At 41.8% G+C, this 20,289-nt stretch overlaps 1 pseudogene; it reads right to left on the bottom strand.

Moving 5' to 3' along the window:
- Nucleotides 1-805: 805 nt before the first annotated feature.
- On the bottom strand, nucleotides 806-2,861 carry LOC102905000 (pumilio homolog 3 pseudogene; annotated as a pseudogene).
- Nucleotides 2,862-20,289: the final 17,428 nt, after the last annotated feature.

Here is a 20,289-nt window from a genome sequence, read left to right as displayed (position 1 = left end):
ACACACACACACACACACACACACACACACACACACACACTTGCTGTGTAGACCAGGCTGACCTTGAACTCAGAGATCCTCCTGCTTCTGTCCCAAGGGCTGGGATTAAAGGCTTGTGCCACCACTACTCGGTTCTGGGAAGGCTGGATATCCACATGTAGAAAGATTAAACTAGATCCCTACCATCCTGTAGAAAAATCAATTACAAATGAGTTAACAACCTGAAAATTTAAAACTCATAGAGGAGAATATAGAAAATACCTTGAGGTTTAAGAACAGGAAAGGACTTTCTAGGCAAGACTCCAATAACTCAGAAAACAGTAGCACTTAGTTGACAAGTGGAATTATGACATGAAATTAAAAACTTTTTATACAGCAAAGGAAAACAACAGCGAAGAGACAACTGACAATGGGAGAAAGTCTTGGCTGTTCATCTGATCAGGGATTAAAATCTAGAACCTATAACAAGCTCAAAATAGTAACCACAAATTTTCCAATCAATAAGTGAGGAGATTTATTGAACAGATTTCCAGAAGTACATGAAAAAAATGTCCATTATCTTTGGTCATAGTGGAAATACTGATTAAAAGTGTGTTGAAATTCCATCTCACTTAAGTTGAAGTGGCGGTCACCAAGGAGACAAGCAGCAGTGAGCACTGGACCAGTAACTAGTGGGGTGCAGGGACTCCTCGTATATTCTTGGTGTGACTATAAATCAACACACTCACTATGAAAACCCGTACTGTATTTCTTTTTTTTTTTTTTGAAACAATTTTATATAAATAGGTCCTTGAACAAAGGCTACATGTACAGAGTGTCCAGTTATGAGTACGGTGGATCTGCCCTTCATCTCCACGGGAAGCAGGTTCCAGCTTGTTCATCCTGCATGCCTACGCAAGTCAGTTTTTCCAGTAGAGTTTCGACTCCTCTGCCGGTGCTTTTGGTTTTTTCCAATGTCGGAATCAGGCTTTTCAGTCCAGTTTTGACTTTGTTTACAACTTCCTGGTCACAGCTCTGAAGAAGGCTGGAAAGAATAATGGCACCCCGATTGATGCTGGCCCAGGACTCGAGGTTCTTCATGCCAACATGCTCTATAAGGGTTTTTGCAAAACAACCTTCTCTTCCATTTTCTTTCATCTTTTTATCTTGCTCTATTAACCATTTGAGAACCAGATGTCCTGCAGGATGCTCAGCAACATGAAGCTCTCCGTCCTTGCCACCAGGATGCAGTTCTGCTGCAGCCAAACTGGCGATGGCATCCATGGCAGGCTGAACGTCTCCAGTAGCAGACCCCAGGATGTCTGATACCAACACACATGCACACTTGTCCAGCACCAGCTCTCGAGCATGCCCTTGCAGGTGGTTTAGCAAAGCTGGAGAGACAGATTCCAAGAGCTCATGCTGGCGGATGGTGGTGTCTTTCTTACTGTGTGCATTGCCATCACCCTTCTGCAGAAGCTCGATGATTTCTCGTACCGTGTGGGCAGGATCTCTGGGACTCAGCAAGTACAACAGGACTTTCCTCCCATATTTGTCATTCACTATGCTGGTTAAGGAGCTGATGATTTCTGATATGATTATCTGCTTCACAAGCTTAGTGTCATCAATACAGTCAAATGCTGCCAGCAAAACCAAATGAAAGTATTGGCCATTGACCACCTTTTCAACGTATGTCTTCATTGTTTTCACGATCACTTTCCTGTCCTTGGGGGTACCATGCCACAGGCAGTGCATGGCCACTCTGGCGCCATCGTGTGTGTGGGCCAGGTATACCACTGCTTCCCAGATGGCTTCATTTAATTCTGATCGAAGTTTTGGGGGTGCATAGGTAAAAAAGTCCAAGAATACTTTATGAACCAGCGAGTGCTTAATCACAGCTTCCTTCTGGGCCATTGGAGTCAGAATCTGCTTCATTTCATTCATAATAAGCTCTAGTTTTCCTGGCTGCACCTCCAGCACTTTGTCCAGAGTGGGGTGATCTGCAGACTTGTAAAGCTGAAATGTGTTCCCATAGAGCTCCTCTGTCAGCATGTTCCTCTGTTCCAAAATGGCTTTGTCATTGTATGCATACTCCACGATGGCCGATGCCTCTGAGTGCCGCAGTGTCTTCCTCACATGACCTTTAAAGCTTCGGATGATCTCTGCTATCTGCGGTTTACTTCCATACATGAGAAATTTCTTGACAATATTCCTCGAATATTTGGCTTTACTTAGTTCAACCAGGTCACCTTGCAGTTCTTCAAAGGCCTGCCTCCTCTGCTCTTCATTCCCATACTGAATGAAGCACTGGATCACACGTGTTGAGTCATGGGCAAAGGCAATAGTTTTAATTTTCCCTTGAATCAACTTCTGCAAATCACTCATCAGCTTCACTCTCTTTTCTTTGTCGCAGTCTTTTCTTCTCAAGCTCTCCCAAATGTGCTTTGCCCGAACCACGATGTCATAGTTGGTCCTATCACTGAGCTGCCTGCTCTGCTTCAGCTCCTTCTGCTTTTTGAAGTCATCCCATTTGGGTTTCTTGGTTGCTGATTCATCACTTTTACCATCTGGCTGGAATTTCCTCTTCTTGTTGAATTTATTTGGCTTCTGGAATTTGTCCTTCGGTCCTTTGCCCCCTGGTGGCTTGTTCTTGAACTGCTTCACACCCTTTTTGCCAGGTTTTGTGGCACCTTTCTCAAAGTTCTTAGATGCGACTCTAGGCCCACCTTCCTTAACAACTTTCCTTGGGAATGTTTTTGAAGAACTAGACTCACTGTTTTTATGAAATCTAGTCTTTTCTTGTGCTGTTTTTGGACTCTTCCCTGTGAATTTTTTCTTCTCTTTGACTTCCATCATAGCAATTCGCACACGTGAGGCAGAAGATCCCTGTATTTCTTAATAACAAAAGAATTACCATATGATTAGCTGTACCACAACTCCTGGGCATGTATCTGAAGGAGTCTAAGTGTATCAGTTACTTTTCTTGTGATAAATAAAAAACGATTTAAGGAATCGTTTGTTTGGGTTCACACTTTGACCGTCCAGTCTTTCATTGCAGGGGAAGCATGTCTGCAGAAACGTGAAATTGTTCTTCACATTGCATCCGAAGTCAAGAAACAGATGAGTGCTGCTACCCAGCTCGTTCCCTCCTCTTTACTCAGTCTGGGTACCTAGCTCATAGGATGGTGCCACCCATTTTTAGGGTTGGGTCTTCCCACTTCAAAAAAATTTCGAAACTCCCTCAAAGACATGCCCAGAGATTTCCTATTCGATTCTAGATCCTACCATGTTAACAATCAGTATTAGCCATGACAAGGCTACCCCTTGTCAATTTGACATGCAAACTTCTCTTTTTAAAGTCATAATCTTCCACCCCTTGTTCCTGTACATTCATGGCCATCTCATAAAAATCAGAATGTGTTCATTTAAACTTCAGAGTCCTCATAGTCTTGAATGGTTCCAATACGTCAAAAGAGTAAATGCAATCTCTTTTGAGACTTAGGCAGTCTTTTCACTGCAAGCCCCTACAACATTGAAGAGCAAGTTACATTCCTCAAACATACCACAGGGTAAATATTTTCATGGCAGAAAATAGGAATGTGATCACAGCAAGGAAACATTTGATCAGAGGAAGACTGAAACCCAGCATGGGAAAAACCAATTCTGGCAGCTATTGTGTCTGGCATCTGCGACTCATGATGGAATTCTGGACTCCAAAGGACTTAACTCTGGTACCCGAAGCACACAGTTCTTTATGTGTTCTTGGGCCAACTTCACTGCATATTTGCAGATTTCCTCAGCAGCTGTCACATGGTCTGGTACCTCAAACAAACTTGGGTCTCCATTGAAATTTAGGCTTTACCTTCATAGCTCCACATAGTATCCTCTCGGGGCCTCTTTGCAGGAGCTTTGAACCTGTCATGTATTACCTAGTCTTGATGGCCATCTGGAACTGTGGTGCAAGGCTGCACAACCCCCTCAATCTTTCATTTGTGCCTGCAAAACCAGCCCCATGTGGCTGACACTGCCAAGTTACGCTGCCAGCTCAGGATGAAGTCTGGACTGGCTCCTTGGACCACAGTTGCATCAACTTATGTGTGGTGAACCCAATAAACAGTTTCTTAAGCAGTGGCTGTTTTTGATCAAAACCATGTCAGTGGCATTCTCTGCTAAAGTTCTTCCCTTTCAAATGAATTTGCATTTTCATGAGCTAGAATATTTTGTAAATGGAATCACATGATTTTTATGTTTCCCATGACTATTATACAAGTGAAATAAAGTTTGTAATTGTTTATTTAGAACTTGTTTTAGAAGGAAATCTTTACATACATACATATATATATATATATATATAAATAAAGATATAAAACCTGTAAAACACTAAATTGTGTAGCTTAATAAAATCTTTATCTTATGACTAATGAATATTGCTTATATAAACAATTAGCATTTTAAGATCTTTATGGAATAGTTAGTAGAATCAAAGACATCACTCTAATAGATTTTAAGATGTTCAGAGTACCCAGGTATGTTGTATCAAGTCTTTTTTTTTTAATTAAGAAATTTTTTATTCATTTTACATACCAACCACAGATCTCTCATTCCTCCTCCCGCTCTCCCAAGCCTCCCCCCGTCCCACCAAACCCCATGCCCTCCTCCAAAAAGGTAAGGCCTCCCATGGGGGGTACATTCAGTTGAGGCAGGTCCAAACCCCCGCCCCCAGTCAAGGCTGTTCAAGGTGTCCCATCATAGGTAATGGGCTCTAAGAAGCCAGTTCATGCACCAGGGATAGATCCTGTTCCTACTGTCAGGGGCCCCTTAAACAGACCAAGCTACACAACTGTCTTGCTTATGCAGAGGGCCTAGTCCAGTCCCATGCAGGCTCCACAGCTGTTGGTCTAAAGTTCATGAGTTCCCACTAACTTGGTTCGGTTGTATCTATATGTTTCCCCATCATGATCTTGATGCCCCTTGCTCATAGAATCCCTCTTCCCTTCTTTGACTGGACTTCTGGAGCTCGGCCTGGTGCTTGGCTGTGGATCTCTGCATCTGCTTCCATCAGTTACTCTATGAAGGCTCTATGATGACAGGATAGTCACCAATCTGATTACCGGGTAGGCCAGTTCAGGCACTCTCTCCACTGTTGCTAGTAGTCTAAGCTGGGGTCATCCTTGTAGATTCCATATTAGGTCTTTTAATACATCATCAAAATATTCACATTTGTAAATCTGCACATGTATATTTTATTTAGGCATGCCAAAAATAAAAGTAATAATCTTAGCACACAATAAAATGAATAATAACTAAAAAAAACTGATGTGGTTTGTTAAATTTTTTCTTTACACAACACATAAAAACAATTATACACACAAATGACATAATTACATAAAGTCTAGGCGCAGCCAATAAAAAAGGTAGAAAGTTTATATCCCTCTCTCTTTAAAGTGTGAGAAAGGCTTAGTAACACAAAAGGTCAAGTCTGTCATGCAGACTTGAGGTAGTATCTTTTCCTTCTTTTAAGAGCTAAATAGCTGAGAAAGAGATGCCTGCACCAATCAAAATGTTTTCCTCAATGTTGCTTTTGACCAAAGTTTGTTTTGTTTTTGACTCTTTCATAGTGAGGCTAAATCATATTTCCCATGCTTGTGTTTATATCTAAAATAAAGAGAAGAGGCATAGAAGAAATACATTTCTTTCACGTGTTGTTTAGATCAGGCATCATCTACCGGGCTGGTGCCAATCTGGAATAGTTCCCTTCTTAGATCTGGCAATGCTGGCCTGTCTCTTATCTTGGGATTAGGCAACCCAGTGCATCCCATACAGCTGTTTACCTAGCATTTGGTCATTACTAATGTTCAAGTGACTCTGTTTTCTCTAGGCATTCCTAGAGGCCCTTGGATCATGCGTGCTTCTTCCAGTGTAAGGTTGAAAGTCATGGATGCATACAAGAGCTATTTGTTTTAAATCTCTCATAATGTGAGAACATACAGAGCCTAAACGTATCTCTTTTGACCTGAGAAGTTATAGAAGTCGGCCTCTCCTTCACAACATTGTAGGGACGGAGGCCCCTAGAGTCCCCCTGCCTAAGCTATTAGCTTTACAGAAACCAGAGGAGACCAGCAGGAAAGCAAGAAGCAGTGTCAGGTTGAGAGGAAGTCCAGAAGCAGTTTTTCCTTATGCCCTTTTTTGGAGAATAGTCCATGGTGCTTTGGACTGTTCTCTTAGAGGCAAGAGACTGACTTAGGACATTCAGGGGATTAAATCTTATAATGGTGTCCTCCAGAAAAACTATGTGCTCTTACTTAGGAGCCAGGAATGCTGCCAGTGTCACTTAATAAACACTAAGTAGATCCCTGACCAGAAAAATAATCAAAGGAACCAGAGGAAACATGTGAATCATGCTTAGCAGGGTAGGAGAAGCAGGGAACCTCATCAGCAATGCTTGAAGATGGCTCTCAGCACGAAGCCCTCGGAGTGGCAGCAGGGAGGAGACAGAAATACAGCTTTTACGTGTGCATCCTCAGAAGCCTGAAGAGCTCCTTAAGCCTCCAGGACCTCGGCTCAGGCGAAACCTGGATGCATGGCTTCAGTGCTGACAGGAATTGGAGAACTAGTGTATGCAATGAAGATGTTATGATGTAGGCTGAAGCATGAGGACTCAAAGAGGCGCTCAGTGGAAACTATCAGACATATCCAAGTGTGAGCACAGCTTCCCAAGGAAACACAGTGTTTCCACATGGGGATTTTCAACACCTCCAAATGTATCCCAATCCTTTCCTCTGGTATGGAATTTTGCTCTTTTTTAAGAATGAAGAGGCCAAGTCAGAGATAGAGAGTAGAGTTATTTTCAGAAGTTATAAATGCCCAAAAATTTTAAATTAATTTCTCATTTACTTTTAGTATCTCCTTTGAACTCACGTGTAGTTTTTAGAGTTCTCATTAATTGTCATAAACTTCCAATTTTATTTTATCGATTATAGATCATAGTTTTCAATCCAATTAAAACAAGCTGCCCTTTTTTATTTAAAATAATTATCTTGGTCTTTTAATTGAGTGCATAAAATAAACTAATTTGGAGGTAGTAAATGTTCCCCATTGAGGGGAATCTTACCTTTAGTTAGATTTTTCTATTGTTTACATTTGTAAGTTGAATTAATATAATAATCAAACACAAAATCAGCTGAAGTATGAAATATTAGTTTTTCCTCCAATTTTTTTCATTCCTTACATTATATCTAGACGTGTCCACAGAAAAAGTGAAAAGAAGAGAGAGAGAGAGAGAGAGAGAGAGAGAGAGAGAGAGAGAGAGAGAGATATTGACAAATGATCAGAATGGAAATACCTTTCAGAGACAGACAGCCACCAGTGCTACTTGGAACAAGCCTTCAAAGTATGTGTCAGCAGTGTGCTGTGCTAGAAATACAGGGTCCTGTCCTTCCAGGTTCATAATTTATTGAGTAACATTAAGTTCACTAGACATGTCGATTTTCATTGGCTGCAATTTGCCAAGTAATCCCAATATCCCTCGATGGATTATCACTGGCAAACATAGATTCTTTTATTCTAATCTTAATTTCTAATGTTTACATTATGATTCATAACAGTAGCAAAATTAGTTATGAAGTAGTAACAAAAATAATTTTATGATTGGGGGTCACCACAACATGAGGAGCTGTATTAAAGGGTTGCAGCATTTGGAAGGTTGAGAACCACTGCCTTAGCCCTTTGTTGTACTCATACTAGACTGTCTATTCCCAGCACTGCCCAAGCCCTGACATCTGCCCATAATAACATCAGGTGTGGCTGTCCCAGCAGTTCAATGGGAAATAGAGATGCTCTCTGCCTCCCACCATCCTCAGTGCTCCCGGTTTCTGAGATTCTGGTTTCCTCCTTTCTCTCCCCGAATCCCTCTAGCACTGACCGATTTTGCACACCCCTCTCCCTTCATTCCGACCTTTTTACAAACGTGCCCTGACTGATGCACATTGCAGCGAGTCACTGGTTCTGTAGCAGTGAGAATGACAGACCTGCCACCCGCCCTCAGTGCAGCTTCGGTTTAGTGATGCCTTTTCTGCCGGGCTGACCAGCAAAAGTGTTCCATCGTTTTCATTCTTATTTACAGAAGGTGGGGCATATGTTTGGTAATTCCTCGCTGCTGTGAGCTCAGTAAAACAACGTTGTAGAGGAAAGCTTCATTTTAGTTCATGGTTTGGGAGTTTTCCTCCATGGTGGGGAGGGTGTAGTAAAACAGCTTTTTAACGAAAAGCAAAGCTGTGTAATAAGAAGGGGCCAGCCAGGGTAAGATAGAGCCCCTAAGGCCACACCCCCAGGAACCTGCTTCCTCCAGCCAAGCTCCACGGTCCACAGTTCTGCCACCTGTTGATAAGCTAGTTAAGGTTTGAATCCACCTATGGATTAAAACATTGAGACCTCATATCCTAATCATCTCTGGAAATGTCCTCACAGACACCCCCAGGGGCGTGTTTGGTGAATCCCTCAGACATGCTCAGTGTCATCAAGTGGACGTCTAGAATAACCGCCTCAGGCTTACGGTGCTCCTGCACCACAGCCAGCGTCCGTCTCCACTGCCTGTTCACAGGCACGTTCGCTTCATTATCCTTCTCAGAAGTCCCAGGTTAGCTTTATCCCTTGTAATGCCATAGATTCTGAATTTGATGCCGTTTGCTAAGTTTCCTTTTGCATTTTACACCAGTAGATTTGCGTGTTCAACCTAGGTGATGTGTACAACATTGGCCAGGGTAAATATAGCTAGCAAGCTTATGCTGCCCTGAAGAGACACAGCTTGTTTAAATGTAAGTGTTTCTGCCTAGACTTCTAGGTAGCTTCCATAAATAGGGGTGGGTGGGTGGATGGGGCACGCACAGAACCTCTATCTTTATTCTTGGCTATATATTTCCGGTTCTTTTGGAAAAAATGTTCGCAAACATCCTACCATGGGAAACTGCTGGACTCTCGGCAGGGCGGGTCACATTGCACTCTCATGGCAATGTGAGAGCTGCCCCACATCCACGCCAGCACTTGGCACTGCCGGTCACTGATCGTTTGTTCCTTATTTCACCCACTCTAACACCAGTGGCCAGTGACTGGATCTGCACTTTTCTGAGGACCGTGACATTCTTTGCGTGCTTGTTGCCACGGAATCTCCTTTTCAGTCAAACATTTGCTGATCTTTTCAGTTCGATTTGTTGAGCTGAGGAAATCTTCACACATGCTGGATTCAAACTCCTTGGCAATAAAATGTACTGTGATAAACTCCTTCAGTAAAGTGGCAGGATTCAAGATCAACTCAAAAAAATCAGTAGCCCTCCTATATACAATGGACAAAGAAGCTGAGAAGGAAATCAGAGATACATCACCCTTTACAATAGCCACAAATGACTTAAAATACCTTGGGGTAACACTAACCAAGCAAGTGAAGGACTGATATGACAAGAACTTTAAATCCCTGAAAAAAGAAATTGAAGAAGATGTCAGAAAATGGAAGGATCTCCCATGCTCATGGATAGGCAGGACCAACATAGTAAAAATGGCAATTTTACCAAAAGCAATCTACAGATTCAATGCAATCCCCATCAAAATCCCAACACAATTCTTCACAGACCTGGAAAGAATAATACTCAACTTCATATGGAAAAACAAAAGACCCAGGATAGCTAAAAGAATCCTATACAATAAAGCAACCTTTGGAGGCATCACCATCCCTGACCTCAAACTCTACTATAGAGCTATAGTAATAAAAACAGCTTGGTACTGGTATAAAAGCTGACATACGGACCAATGGCATCGAATTGAAGACCCTGACATTAATCCATGCACATATGAACACCTGGTTTTTGACAAAGGAGCCAAAACTATACAATGGAAAAAAGAAAGTATCTCCAACAAATGGTGCTGGCATAACTGGATGTCAATATGTAAAAGATTACAAATAGATCCATATCTGTCACCATGCACAAAACTCAAGTCCAAGTGGATCAAAGACCTGAACATAAATCCAGTTATACTAAACTTAATAGAAAAGAAAGTAGGAAGCACTCTTGAACGCATTGGCACCGGAGACCATTTCCTAAATAAAACACCGACAGCACAGACCCTGAGCACAACCATTAATAAATGGGACCTCTCAAAACTGAGAAGCTTTTGCAGGGCAAAAGACACAGTCAATAAGACAAAAAGACACCCAACAGATTGGGAAAAGATCTTCACCAACCCCACATCTGACAGAGGATTAATCTCCACAGTATATAAAGAACTCAAGAAACTAGATATCAAAATACTGAACAGTCCAATTAAAAAAATGGGCTAAAGAGCTAAACAGAATTCACAAAACAAGAACTACAAATGGCTGAAAGACATTTAAAGAAATGCTCAACATCCTTAATCATCAGAGAAATGCAAATCAAAACGACTCTGAGATACCACCTTACACCTGTCAGAATGGCTACGATCAAAAACACCAATGACAGTCAATGTTGGAGAGGCTGTGGAGCAAAGGGAACACTCCTCCACTGTTGGTGGGAATGTAAACTTGAACAACCACTGTGGAAATCAGTATGGCGGTTTCTCAGAAAATTAGGAATCGAACTACCTCAAGACCCAGCCATCTCAAGGCATATACCCAAGGAATGCTGATTCATACCATAAAGATACATGCTCAGCTATGTTCATAGCAGCACTATTTGTAATAGCCAGAACCTGGAAACAACCTAGATGCCCATCAACGGAAGAATGGATGGAAAAAATGTGGTACATATACACAATGGAGTACTACTCAGAGAAAAACAATGGAAGCATGAAATTTGCAGGCAAATGGATGGAACTAGAAAAAAATCATCCTGTGTGAGGTAACCCAAACCCAGAAAGACAGTCATGGTATGTACTCACTCATAAGTGGATTCTAGATATAAAATAAAGAACTATCAGACCATAACCCATAGAACCATGGAGGCTATATATATAGCATGGAGGTCCCTAGGATGACTGTGGCTTATAATAAATTTCGGTTTTATTCAATTATTGAAAAAAAAATAGCCAAATGAATGAAAAACACATGAACTATGAACCAAAGGCTGAGGGGCTCCCAGCTGGATCAGGCCCTCTGAATAGGTGAGACAGTTGATTGGCTTGATCAGTTTGGGAGGCAACTAGGCAGTGGGACCAAGTCCTGTGCTCATTGCATGAGTTGGCTGTTTGAAACCTGGAGCTTATGCAGGGACACTTGGCTCAGTCTGGGAGGAAGGGACTGGACCTGCCTGGACTGAGTCTACCAGGTTGATCTCAGTCCTCGGGGGAGGATTTGCCCTGGAGGAGGTGGGAATGGGAGTGGACTGGGGGTAAGGGGAGGGGGTTGGGAGGGGGTGGGAGGGGGGAGAATAGGGGAACCCATGGCTGATATGTAGAACTGAATGGTATTGTAAAAAAAAAATAATAATAATAAAATAAAAAAAATAAAAAATAAAAAAAATAAATGTACTGTGAATGTTTCCTTCCAGCCTATAACCTTTCTGCTGTTTAACAATGTCTTTACGATAGTAGAAGGTTGCGTTTGTGTGAAGTCAAATCGCTGGTGTCTTTTATGGAAACTACAGACTGGATGTTTTCCTGCTCCAAATTCCTGTGTTGAATTCTAGGCCTTGATGTGAAAGTGAGACTTTTGGGAGGTGATTAGTTTATGAAGGTGGAGTCCTTACAAATGAAGTTCATGCCCCAAACAGATAGGACCCCAAACTCTCTAATTCCTTCTGTATAAAGATGGAGAAAGTCATTTATGAATCAGGAAATGCCTTCTGAATCTGACACTGAATCTGCTGGGATCTTGCCTTTTCAGTTCCCAGTTTTCAGATACGTGAGAAATTAATTTCTGTAGTTCAATGGGTTTTCTTTCACTTTCTTGGTACAGCAGCCTATATGACCAATTAGACAAAGGTGATGACTTGATGTCCTGTTTTTGTTTTTTGAAGACAGGGTCTCTCTGTGTAGCCCTGGCTGTTCTGAAACTCTCTATCTGTAGACCAGACTGGCCTTGAACTCAGAGATCTGCCTGCCTTTGCCTCCTGAATCCTGGGATTAAAGGAGTGTGCCACCATTGCCTGGCAGACTTGATGTTTTTTTGTGTCCAATGTTAGAATTATTTGCTGAACTCAAGGCTATAACAGAATATAAATATTCTTTTATCTTTTATTGCTTTCAGTTTTAAGTGTAAACTTTTTTATTATTCATTTTTTTCATATGACTTAAAGGGACAAAGTTTTTTTTTTTTTAATTTATTAATGTCTGTGAATGTCCAATCACTCTGTCATTTATTCGAAACCTTGTCTAGTCTACTTTGAATTACCTTGGCACTGTGTCCAAAATCAACTCTATTTATGTCTCTTTCAAAGCTGTATCTCTTCTTCCATTTGCTGTTTGTCTGTCTTGTGCCAATATTTAATGACTGTAGGGCTATAGAAAACCTTGAGCCCTGATAACACAGTCTTCTAATTTTAAATCTTAAAATTATTTTGGATATTTAAGTTCTTTATATTCAGTCCAGATTTTCAAATCAGCTTATTGACTTTTAAATTATTTATTAATTAATTTATTAATGATTTCACGTGCATTGGTGTTTTGTCTATGTATATATCCGTGTGTGGGTGTCAAGTTCCCTGGAACTGGAGTTACAGACAGTTGTGAGCTGCCCTGTGGGTGCTGGGAATTGAACCCAGTCTTCTGGAAGAGCAGCCAGTGCTCTTAACCATTGAATCATCTCTCCAGCCTTTAAACGCTTATTTTTATTTCACATATATGAGTGTTTTGCCTGCAGGCATGCATGCTTGAAGTATGTGCCTGGTGCCTGCAAAGGCCAGAAGAGAGCATCCAATTCCCTGGAATTGGTGTTAAGGAGAGTTGTTAGCCATCATGTGGGTGCTAGGAACCAAAGCCCAGTCCTCTGCAAGAATAACAAGAGCTCTTAACCACTGAGCCATCTCTTTGGCCTCAGTTTATTAACTTCTAAATGGAATGATTGATGAATTTTTTTATTGGTTTTACTATTAGAAATGTTTTATAAGCTCTGTTGTAGCTATACAATTTTTTATATATCACATTTTCATTTTTAATTAAAGTTATTTTTGTGTGTATGGTTGTTTTGCCTGCATGTGTGCCTGTACATCATGTGTCTGCAGTGCCTGCAGAGGCCAGAAGAGGGTATCACATCCCTTTGAATGGTGTTCCAGATGGTTGTTAGCTATCATGTGGGTTCTGGGATTTGAACCTGGGTCCTCTGGAAAAGCAGCCAGTGCTTTTTAACTGACCCACCTCTCCAGCTCCTGTCTTCATTTTCTACTCAATTAAAAATACTTTCTGATTTTTTCCCCTTGATGACTTCATCTTGGTCATTTTGCTTCTGTTGTGGGTTGATTCTAGGGCTGTGTGCATTTTGGGTAAGTGCTTTGCTACTGATCTACATTCCCAATCCTTAGTATTTTAAAATATTGTCTCACTATGTAGCTTAGCTAGACTTGAACATGCTATGTAGCCCAGGCTGGCTTTGACTTCATGATCCCTCTGTCTCAGTTTCCTAAGTGAGACTACAGTGTGTGATTGTGCCATACAACTTTTCAATCAGAAGATGGTTTCCTTCCTCTCAGGCCTGGTGCATATGGGGTTTTCTGTTTTTTATATTTTATATTATTTTTGAAAGTATATGGACTGTCACATCTTCAAATATATATTCTGCCCATTTTTCCTATATGTTAAAATGTTTGGTATTGACTAGCGCTCTTACATGCTGAGTACTGGTTTCTTCTTATTTTATCTGTTCCAGCTGTACTCTGAAAATATTTATTTATTCATTGAAATAGTATTTTACTCTTTGCTCTGAAAATATTTATTTATCCATTGAGGTAGTATCTCACATACCCCAGGCTGATGCGTAGCCAAGGACCACCTTGAACTTCTGAGTCTTTGCCTTCCAACCCCCTATTGCAGTAATGACAAATATACTTCCCCACAACTGGTCTTATGACATGCTTGGGCCAACGCTCTCCCAGCTGAGTTACATCCCCAGTCTTCCATCCATTTATTTTTAAATTGAATCCTCTTGAATCAAGGATTCCAGCACAATTGTTAGTTAGCATTTGCTTCGAAGGCTGTCAAGATTGAGATCATGTTTGTTTGATATGGAAAGATTTTCAGATAGGAGTGTTAATGTATCGATAAACCAGGCTTGGAGCCAGAGATGTATATAGCCTGGAGTAGTGTCTCACTTTACCTCCAGACGTCATTTGGGAGTGTCACAAACAAGACTGAACCTTTGTTCACAGTAAAGATTTCCTAATTTCCTGCATCATTGTTGTCTAGTACTTTTTTTTTTTTTTTTGGTTTTTCGAGACAGGGTTTCTCTTGTGTAGCTTTGCGCCATTCCTGGAACTCACTTGGTAGCCCAGGCTGGCCTCGAACTCACAGAGATCCGCCTGCCTCTGCCTCCCGAGTGCTGGGATTAAAGGCCTGTGCCACCACCGCCCGGCTGTTGTCTAGTACTTTAAGTGTGATTAGGAACCATCTTGTGATCTCTTCCAATATCTTGCAGCTCTACAAAGATAACAAACACCTCTAGGGCTGACACAAAGGATCATCAGGTAAAACTCTAAACCTGATGGCCTGCATTAAATCCTAAAATCTAACAGTGGAAGTAGAAAACTCTCCAACTCCAAGCTTTAAAACCCACTCAAATGATGTACATGGCTATTGTAAAGACAGTGAGGGGCAATTGATTTTGGGGAGCCCATACCTATTCTCCAAGTATCCTTCTTTCTCTTAAACCTCACACTTAGAATCTGTATTAAAACAATGTTTTCTAAAATTTTGTTAATTATATTTACCCATTTATTGGGCATGGATATGTGTATGCCTGTGGGCACATGCCTGCCATGCTGCGGCTAGCAAGCAGTACACTTGGTGGGCAGTCCACAGGTATGTCAGGGTGACTTTGAGGTATACAGCCCCCTCTACATCCCTGGGGGAAAAGCAAACAGTGTGGGAGGAGACTATGTTTCCTGTAACGGTAGGAAATTTTCTTCTGCTCCTGGTACTGGTGTTACTGGCCTTTGGTCAGGTGAATAAACCTATTAAAAGGGAGAAATGCTTTTTTGGGGGACCTTCTGTGTGGTCCTCAGGGAACTTCTATGTGAATGTACTGAGAAATAATAGGATCTGGATTCAAAAATCCCCCTTAGCACTTTCGCGAATGGAGTCCTGCCTGTGGTCAAGATTAGGGGCTGAGGGATAAGGGCGCAGAAAGACCACTTTGGTTATCACAGTGTAGCCAATGCACCTTCCACCTGGGCGCTTGACTCCTCATTTCCTGAGTCTCTGTCAGAAGAGAAGAAAGGCGAGGAGGTTACTAGATAGCAAAGATGGGCTTATTTCAGCCCAAACCTGGAAAGGGCTCTCATCAGACCAAGGGGAGGTGATCTCTTGAGAGGATGACAGGGTTGCAGCCATCTTAGAGAAGGGTCAGACTGGGGGCAGCAGGCCCCGAGAAACCCACCAGAGGATGTTCTGTCCCTAGACCCCGAAAATTATGAGCCACATAAAAAACGAGTTCCAAACATTTCCTGCCATAACCTAAAGGACATGATAGATTATATACCATAGCTGTCAGAGGGAGCAAGTTTCCTGCAGATAAGAAATGGGATGTCGAATTGTTAGAGAAAATGGGTCTCAGTGACTTAAACTACTAGAGGATATGGCTATTTCCTTGCAGCTCCAACTCTCCAATCAGTTCAAACCAAGCATGTCTAACCTAAAGTAAGCACCAATCCTGAGCCTGTAACTATATAGAGTTGGAATTTCCCTAGACCCCCTACACTAACCATAAAAACCCTGCTTGATTACTACCCAGGGTCTCTCCTGCTCAGCTGCTGCATCAGATGGATGAAGAGACCTGGGTTTAAACTTGTAAATAAAAAGACTCTTTGCTTTTGCATTTGGATCAGTCTCTTGGTGGTCTTTGGGGGACTCTGGGTACAGCACTCTCATCGGCTGAGATGGGTGAGCATGGGGCTGATGGAAGACTAGAAGGTAGTGGTTTCAAAAGGGTGGAGGATGGCTCAGCCAGGTAGTGTAAAGCTGAGATATGTGGGAATTGTGTCAATGATGTAGACCACGGAAAATTGACTTGGGGACACTGAAACTGTTGGCCACAGGAGAGAAGGGCTACTAAGGCTGGAATTTAATCCTAGGCAGGAAGGGACTGGAATGAGGTGGCTTCCAAGTCATGTTCTTGTTCTCACAGCCGCTGATTATGTTTACAGGTACTTATGTTTGCTCCTTGCCCTTCTTCCCTGTGTCAGGATCCAGTATGGGCTTCAGAGAAGTGCTCATACAACCACCATCAAATTCAGCATTGTGGTGGTGACCAATCTTTCTGCAACAGGCTTTAGAGGTAGGGCCCTTTCTTGCCTGTCCCACTTTAGGGAGCCCCTATCCCTTCCCTGTACTCCTGGAGCCTCACAAACCTGGCCATCTATCCTAGCACTTCCTAAGCCCCGACCCTTGCTCAGCATCAGTTGTAGATACTCCAACAGTTCAGTTGGGAATAGATGGCTCTCTGCTTCCTACCACTCCCCAGTGCTCCACCTTTCTCAAATTTTGTTTCCCTTTCTTCTCTCCCTTCATCCCTCCAGTATTGACTGAGTACACTCTCTTTCCTCTCTTCATTCTTAACCTTCTTCTTTTCTTTTTTTTAAATTACATTTCATTCTTAACCTTTTTCAGCAAACGTGGCTTGCCTGATACACACTGCAGCGAGGCACTGGTTCTCTAACAGTGAAAATGACAGACCTGCCACCTGCCCTTGATGTAGCTTCAGTTTAGTGATGCCTTTTCTGCCAGGTTGACCAGCAAAGTAGTTCCATCATCTTACTTTATTCTTATTCACCAGATGTAAGATGTGTGTTCAGTAGTTTCTCAGTGCTGTGAGCTCAGTAAAACATCACAGGAGAGGAAAGATTCATTTTATCTCATGATTTCAGAGGTTTCTGCCATTATAGTGGGGGGACATCATGAGACAGAACCATTGAACTGAGAGAGCAAGACATACTTCATTTTTCCTAACAGCACTAAGATAGAAGCAGAACCAAGTTCCAGAGACACAGACACCCAGCTAAGACTCTGGTCAGGGCGACCCTCCCAGGGTGGATAGGCTGCCCGCCAAGAAATAGTTTACGAAGCTAAAACAAAGGCTTAATCCATCAAGGTCTCCAATAGTATGGGAGAGTCTCCAGTAGTCCTGGGAGAGTCTCCAACTGTACTTTGTCTTCTGTAGTTCTTCTCTTGGCTAAATGTTCCTGTTAACTGAAGTATGACCCTGAAATGCAAAGGCTTGTACCCACTAGCTTGTGGTTTTTCCCTTTAAAAGCCCTTCACTCTGAGAGCTCAGGGCCGTCCTCCTTCACCTGGCTAGCCAGTGTGTTGGACGAGGACCAAGCCCGGGGTTGCTTGCTATCAATAAACCCCTTTGTACTTGCATCGGATATTGGCTCTGTGGTGGTCTTGCTTGGGGGTCTCTCGACATGGGCACAATAGAACCATGATGTTTCCTGAGCCTCAGGTACAGGAATTGTGTTATAGATGAAACAGTTTCTACTTAACACCCATGATCACTTGTTTTATGCATTTTGATCAGTCGCAATTTTCTGTAAAGCTCTCCATCTGTTACAAAGAGAAGCTTGTTTGATGAGTGAGAGCTGCATTTATCTGTAGGTATAAAGGTAAGTATTTAGAATGAGTTTAGGAATTTTGCTGGTTTAGTGTAGTGGCAGTGGTAAATTCTCCTCTGAGACCCATGACCCCACTAGCCCCTAGGTGTAGCGGTAACGCCCGCATTACCAATACCCGTTTACCATGTCTGAGCGAAGGGCTGCGGATTAAAAATAGAGACAAGAGACAGCGGGTCATTCGTACGATTGGATGTCGAATGCCCTTTATTGAAAGAGGGAAGAAACCTTAAATACGTACAGGCTTACAGCACAAATGGAGGAACCCCCGGAGGGCAGAAGTTCGCTGTCAATGGTCTACATTCCAGACTCAATGTTCTACAATCTAGCATCTAAGTAGTGAACGCCCAAAATGCAGGATACACAACAAGGAACTTCCCTCAAGCATTCAGAAGGGTGGATACCGGCAGGGAATCCGAATAGGGAGGACATCTGATCAAGGTCAAGCAAGCAAGGCCGCAGCCACTCCCAGTCGGGGGCCAGGGCCCATGGCGCCCACACCTAGGTATTTGGCTAGGTTTATAGTACCAGATATAATTTCCCTTCTGTTGAGCAGTCCTTAAGTCCAATTAGAGAGCTGTTGGTTACTACCAAGATCTGAGGGCAAGTACTCTGATACTATGATAGCTAGTCCTCAGGGAGCAGGCTCTCAAGTCAGATCCAGTTTGTACAATGTCATTTAATTCTGTTGTTTCTGTTTTGTTTTGTTTAGGTGACCTGTCTATTGGAGAAAATGGGGTATCGAATCACTTAATGTCTCAATTAGGGTTTCTATTGCTGTGATAAAACATCAAGATTATAAGGAATTTTGGGAGGGAAGGATACATTTCACTCCCACTTCCACATTATAGTCTTTCATCAAAGGATGTCAGGGCAGTCTTTCATCAAAGGATGTCAGGGCAGTAACTCAAGACAGGAAGCTGGAGTCAGGAACTTTGGTAGAGGCCAAGGAGGAACACTGCTCACTGACTTGCTCTTCATGAATTGCTCAGCCTGCTCTCTTATAGCACTTAGGACCACCAGGCCAGAGTTGGCACAACCCAGAATGGGCCAGGCCACCCCACAGTAATTTCTAATTAAAAATATGTCCTATAGTCTTGCCTACAGTCAGATCTTATGGAGGCATTTTCTCAATTCATGTTATCTCTTCTCAGATGACTCTAGCTTGTGTCAAGTTGTCATATTGTATTCTTACTATTAAAGGTTTGATTTTGCTGGGCGGTGGTGGCACAGGCCTTTAATCCCAGCACTCAGGAGGCAGAGGTAAGTGGATCTCTGTGAGTTTGAGGCCAGCCTGGTTTAAAGAGTGATTTCCAGGACATCCAGGGCTACACAGAGAAACCCTGTCTCAAAGAAAAAAAAAGGTTTGATGTTAATCTATATCTTTAATTCTAGTAGTATGCTTTTTATGCAGAGTTTGGTGCATATATGTTTAGGAGAGCAATGCCTTCTTGATTAATTGTTCCCTGGGTTATAATGTCTCTCTGTATATCTTCTGATTTGTTTTAGTTGGATATATATATATATATATATATATATATATATATATATATATATATATATTAGCTATTAGTGTAGCAGCTTGCTTGCTTCCTGGTCCCATTTGATTGGGATATTTTTTCCCCATCCTTTCACTTTAAGGTGGTGCCAATTTAAGGATAAAGTGCATTTATTTATTTATTTTTTTATTTATTTATTTATTTATTTATTATGAACTTACTATCGCTGTGGTTACCTACCTGTAAAAGGGGATAAGAGGACTCCAGAATGAGTAGGGAAGCAACTGTGGATAAATGGGATCAAGATACATCAAACACATTTTTGAAATTGTCAAAGAATAAATTAAAGATATTTAAAAGATAAAGGTTACAATGCTGGTAGCCTTTCGCCATTTCCCCTGTAGAATAATAAAGGGACTTTCAGTGTCTTATTTTGCATTGGCTATGAACTTTTCAGGATTCCATTTCATATCCATTATTGGGTCAATTAGCTCTACCTGAACTGAACTATTTTCAGCCATGTCCTGGCCTCATTGCATACATGTTCAACTTACCAAGTTTACATGGAAGGACTATAGTGAAGTGTGGAAGGGCTACAGTGTCACCACCTAAGGAGTCTTAGAAGGACTGCAAACACATCACACAGGGGGTAACATGAAGGGCTACAGTGTCACTACATAAGGAGTTATGAGCCTGTGAAGAAAACCTGCAGATCTTTGTTTTACTTCTGCAGCTGCCGTTCATTTAACTTTGCATGTGGCACAAATTCCTTGGTAGATCTTTACTGGTTTTTCTTTGACTAGGAATTATTTCTACATTTACCTTCATTCTGCCTGTTTGTTCTCTATATTTATGCAGGCCCATTTCCATTTGTTTCTGTTTCTTGTATTCAGAACTTCTGTAACAACTTTTGCAACACTTTCATAGTACTCTGCTGATAATTAATTAATGACCTGATACATTGTTTACTTAGCAAAATTTTACCTTTAGCTTAAAAACTGTATTTGTTGGTTGTAACTCTAATCTGTGTG

The sequence above is a fragment of the Peromyscus maniculatus genome, chromosome 7 (genome assembly GCF_049852395.1).
Source record: "Peromyscus maniculatus bairdii isolate BWxNUB_F1_BW_parent chromosome 7, HU_Pman_BW_mat_3.1, whole genome shotgun sequence".
In the NCBI taxonomy this organism is placed as follows: Eukaryota; Metazoa; Chordata; class Mammalia; order Rodentia; family Cricetidae; genus Peromyscus; species Peromyscus maniculatus.
This window is presented reverse-complemented; position numbering and strand designations above follow the sequence as displayed.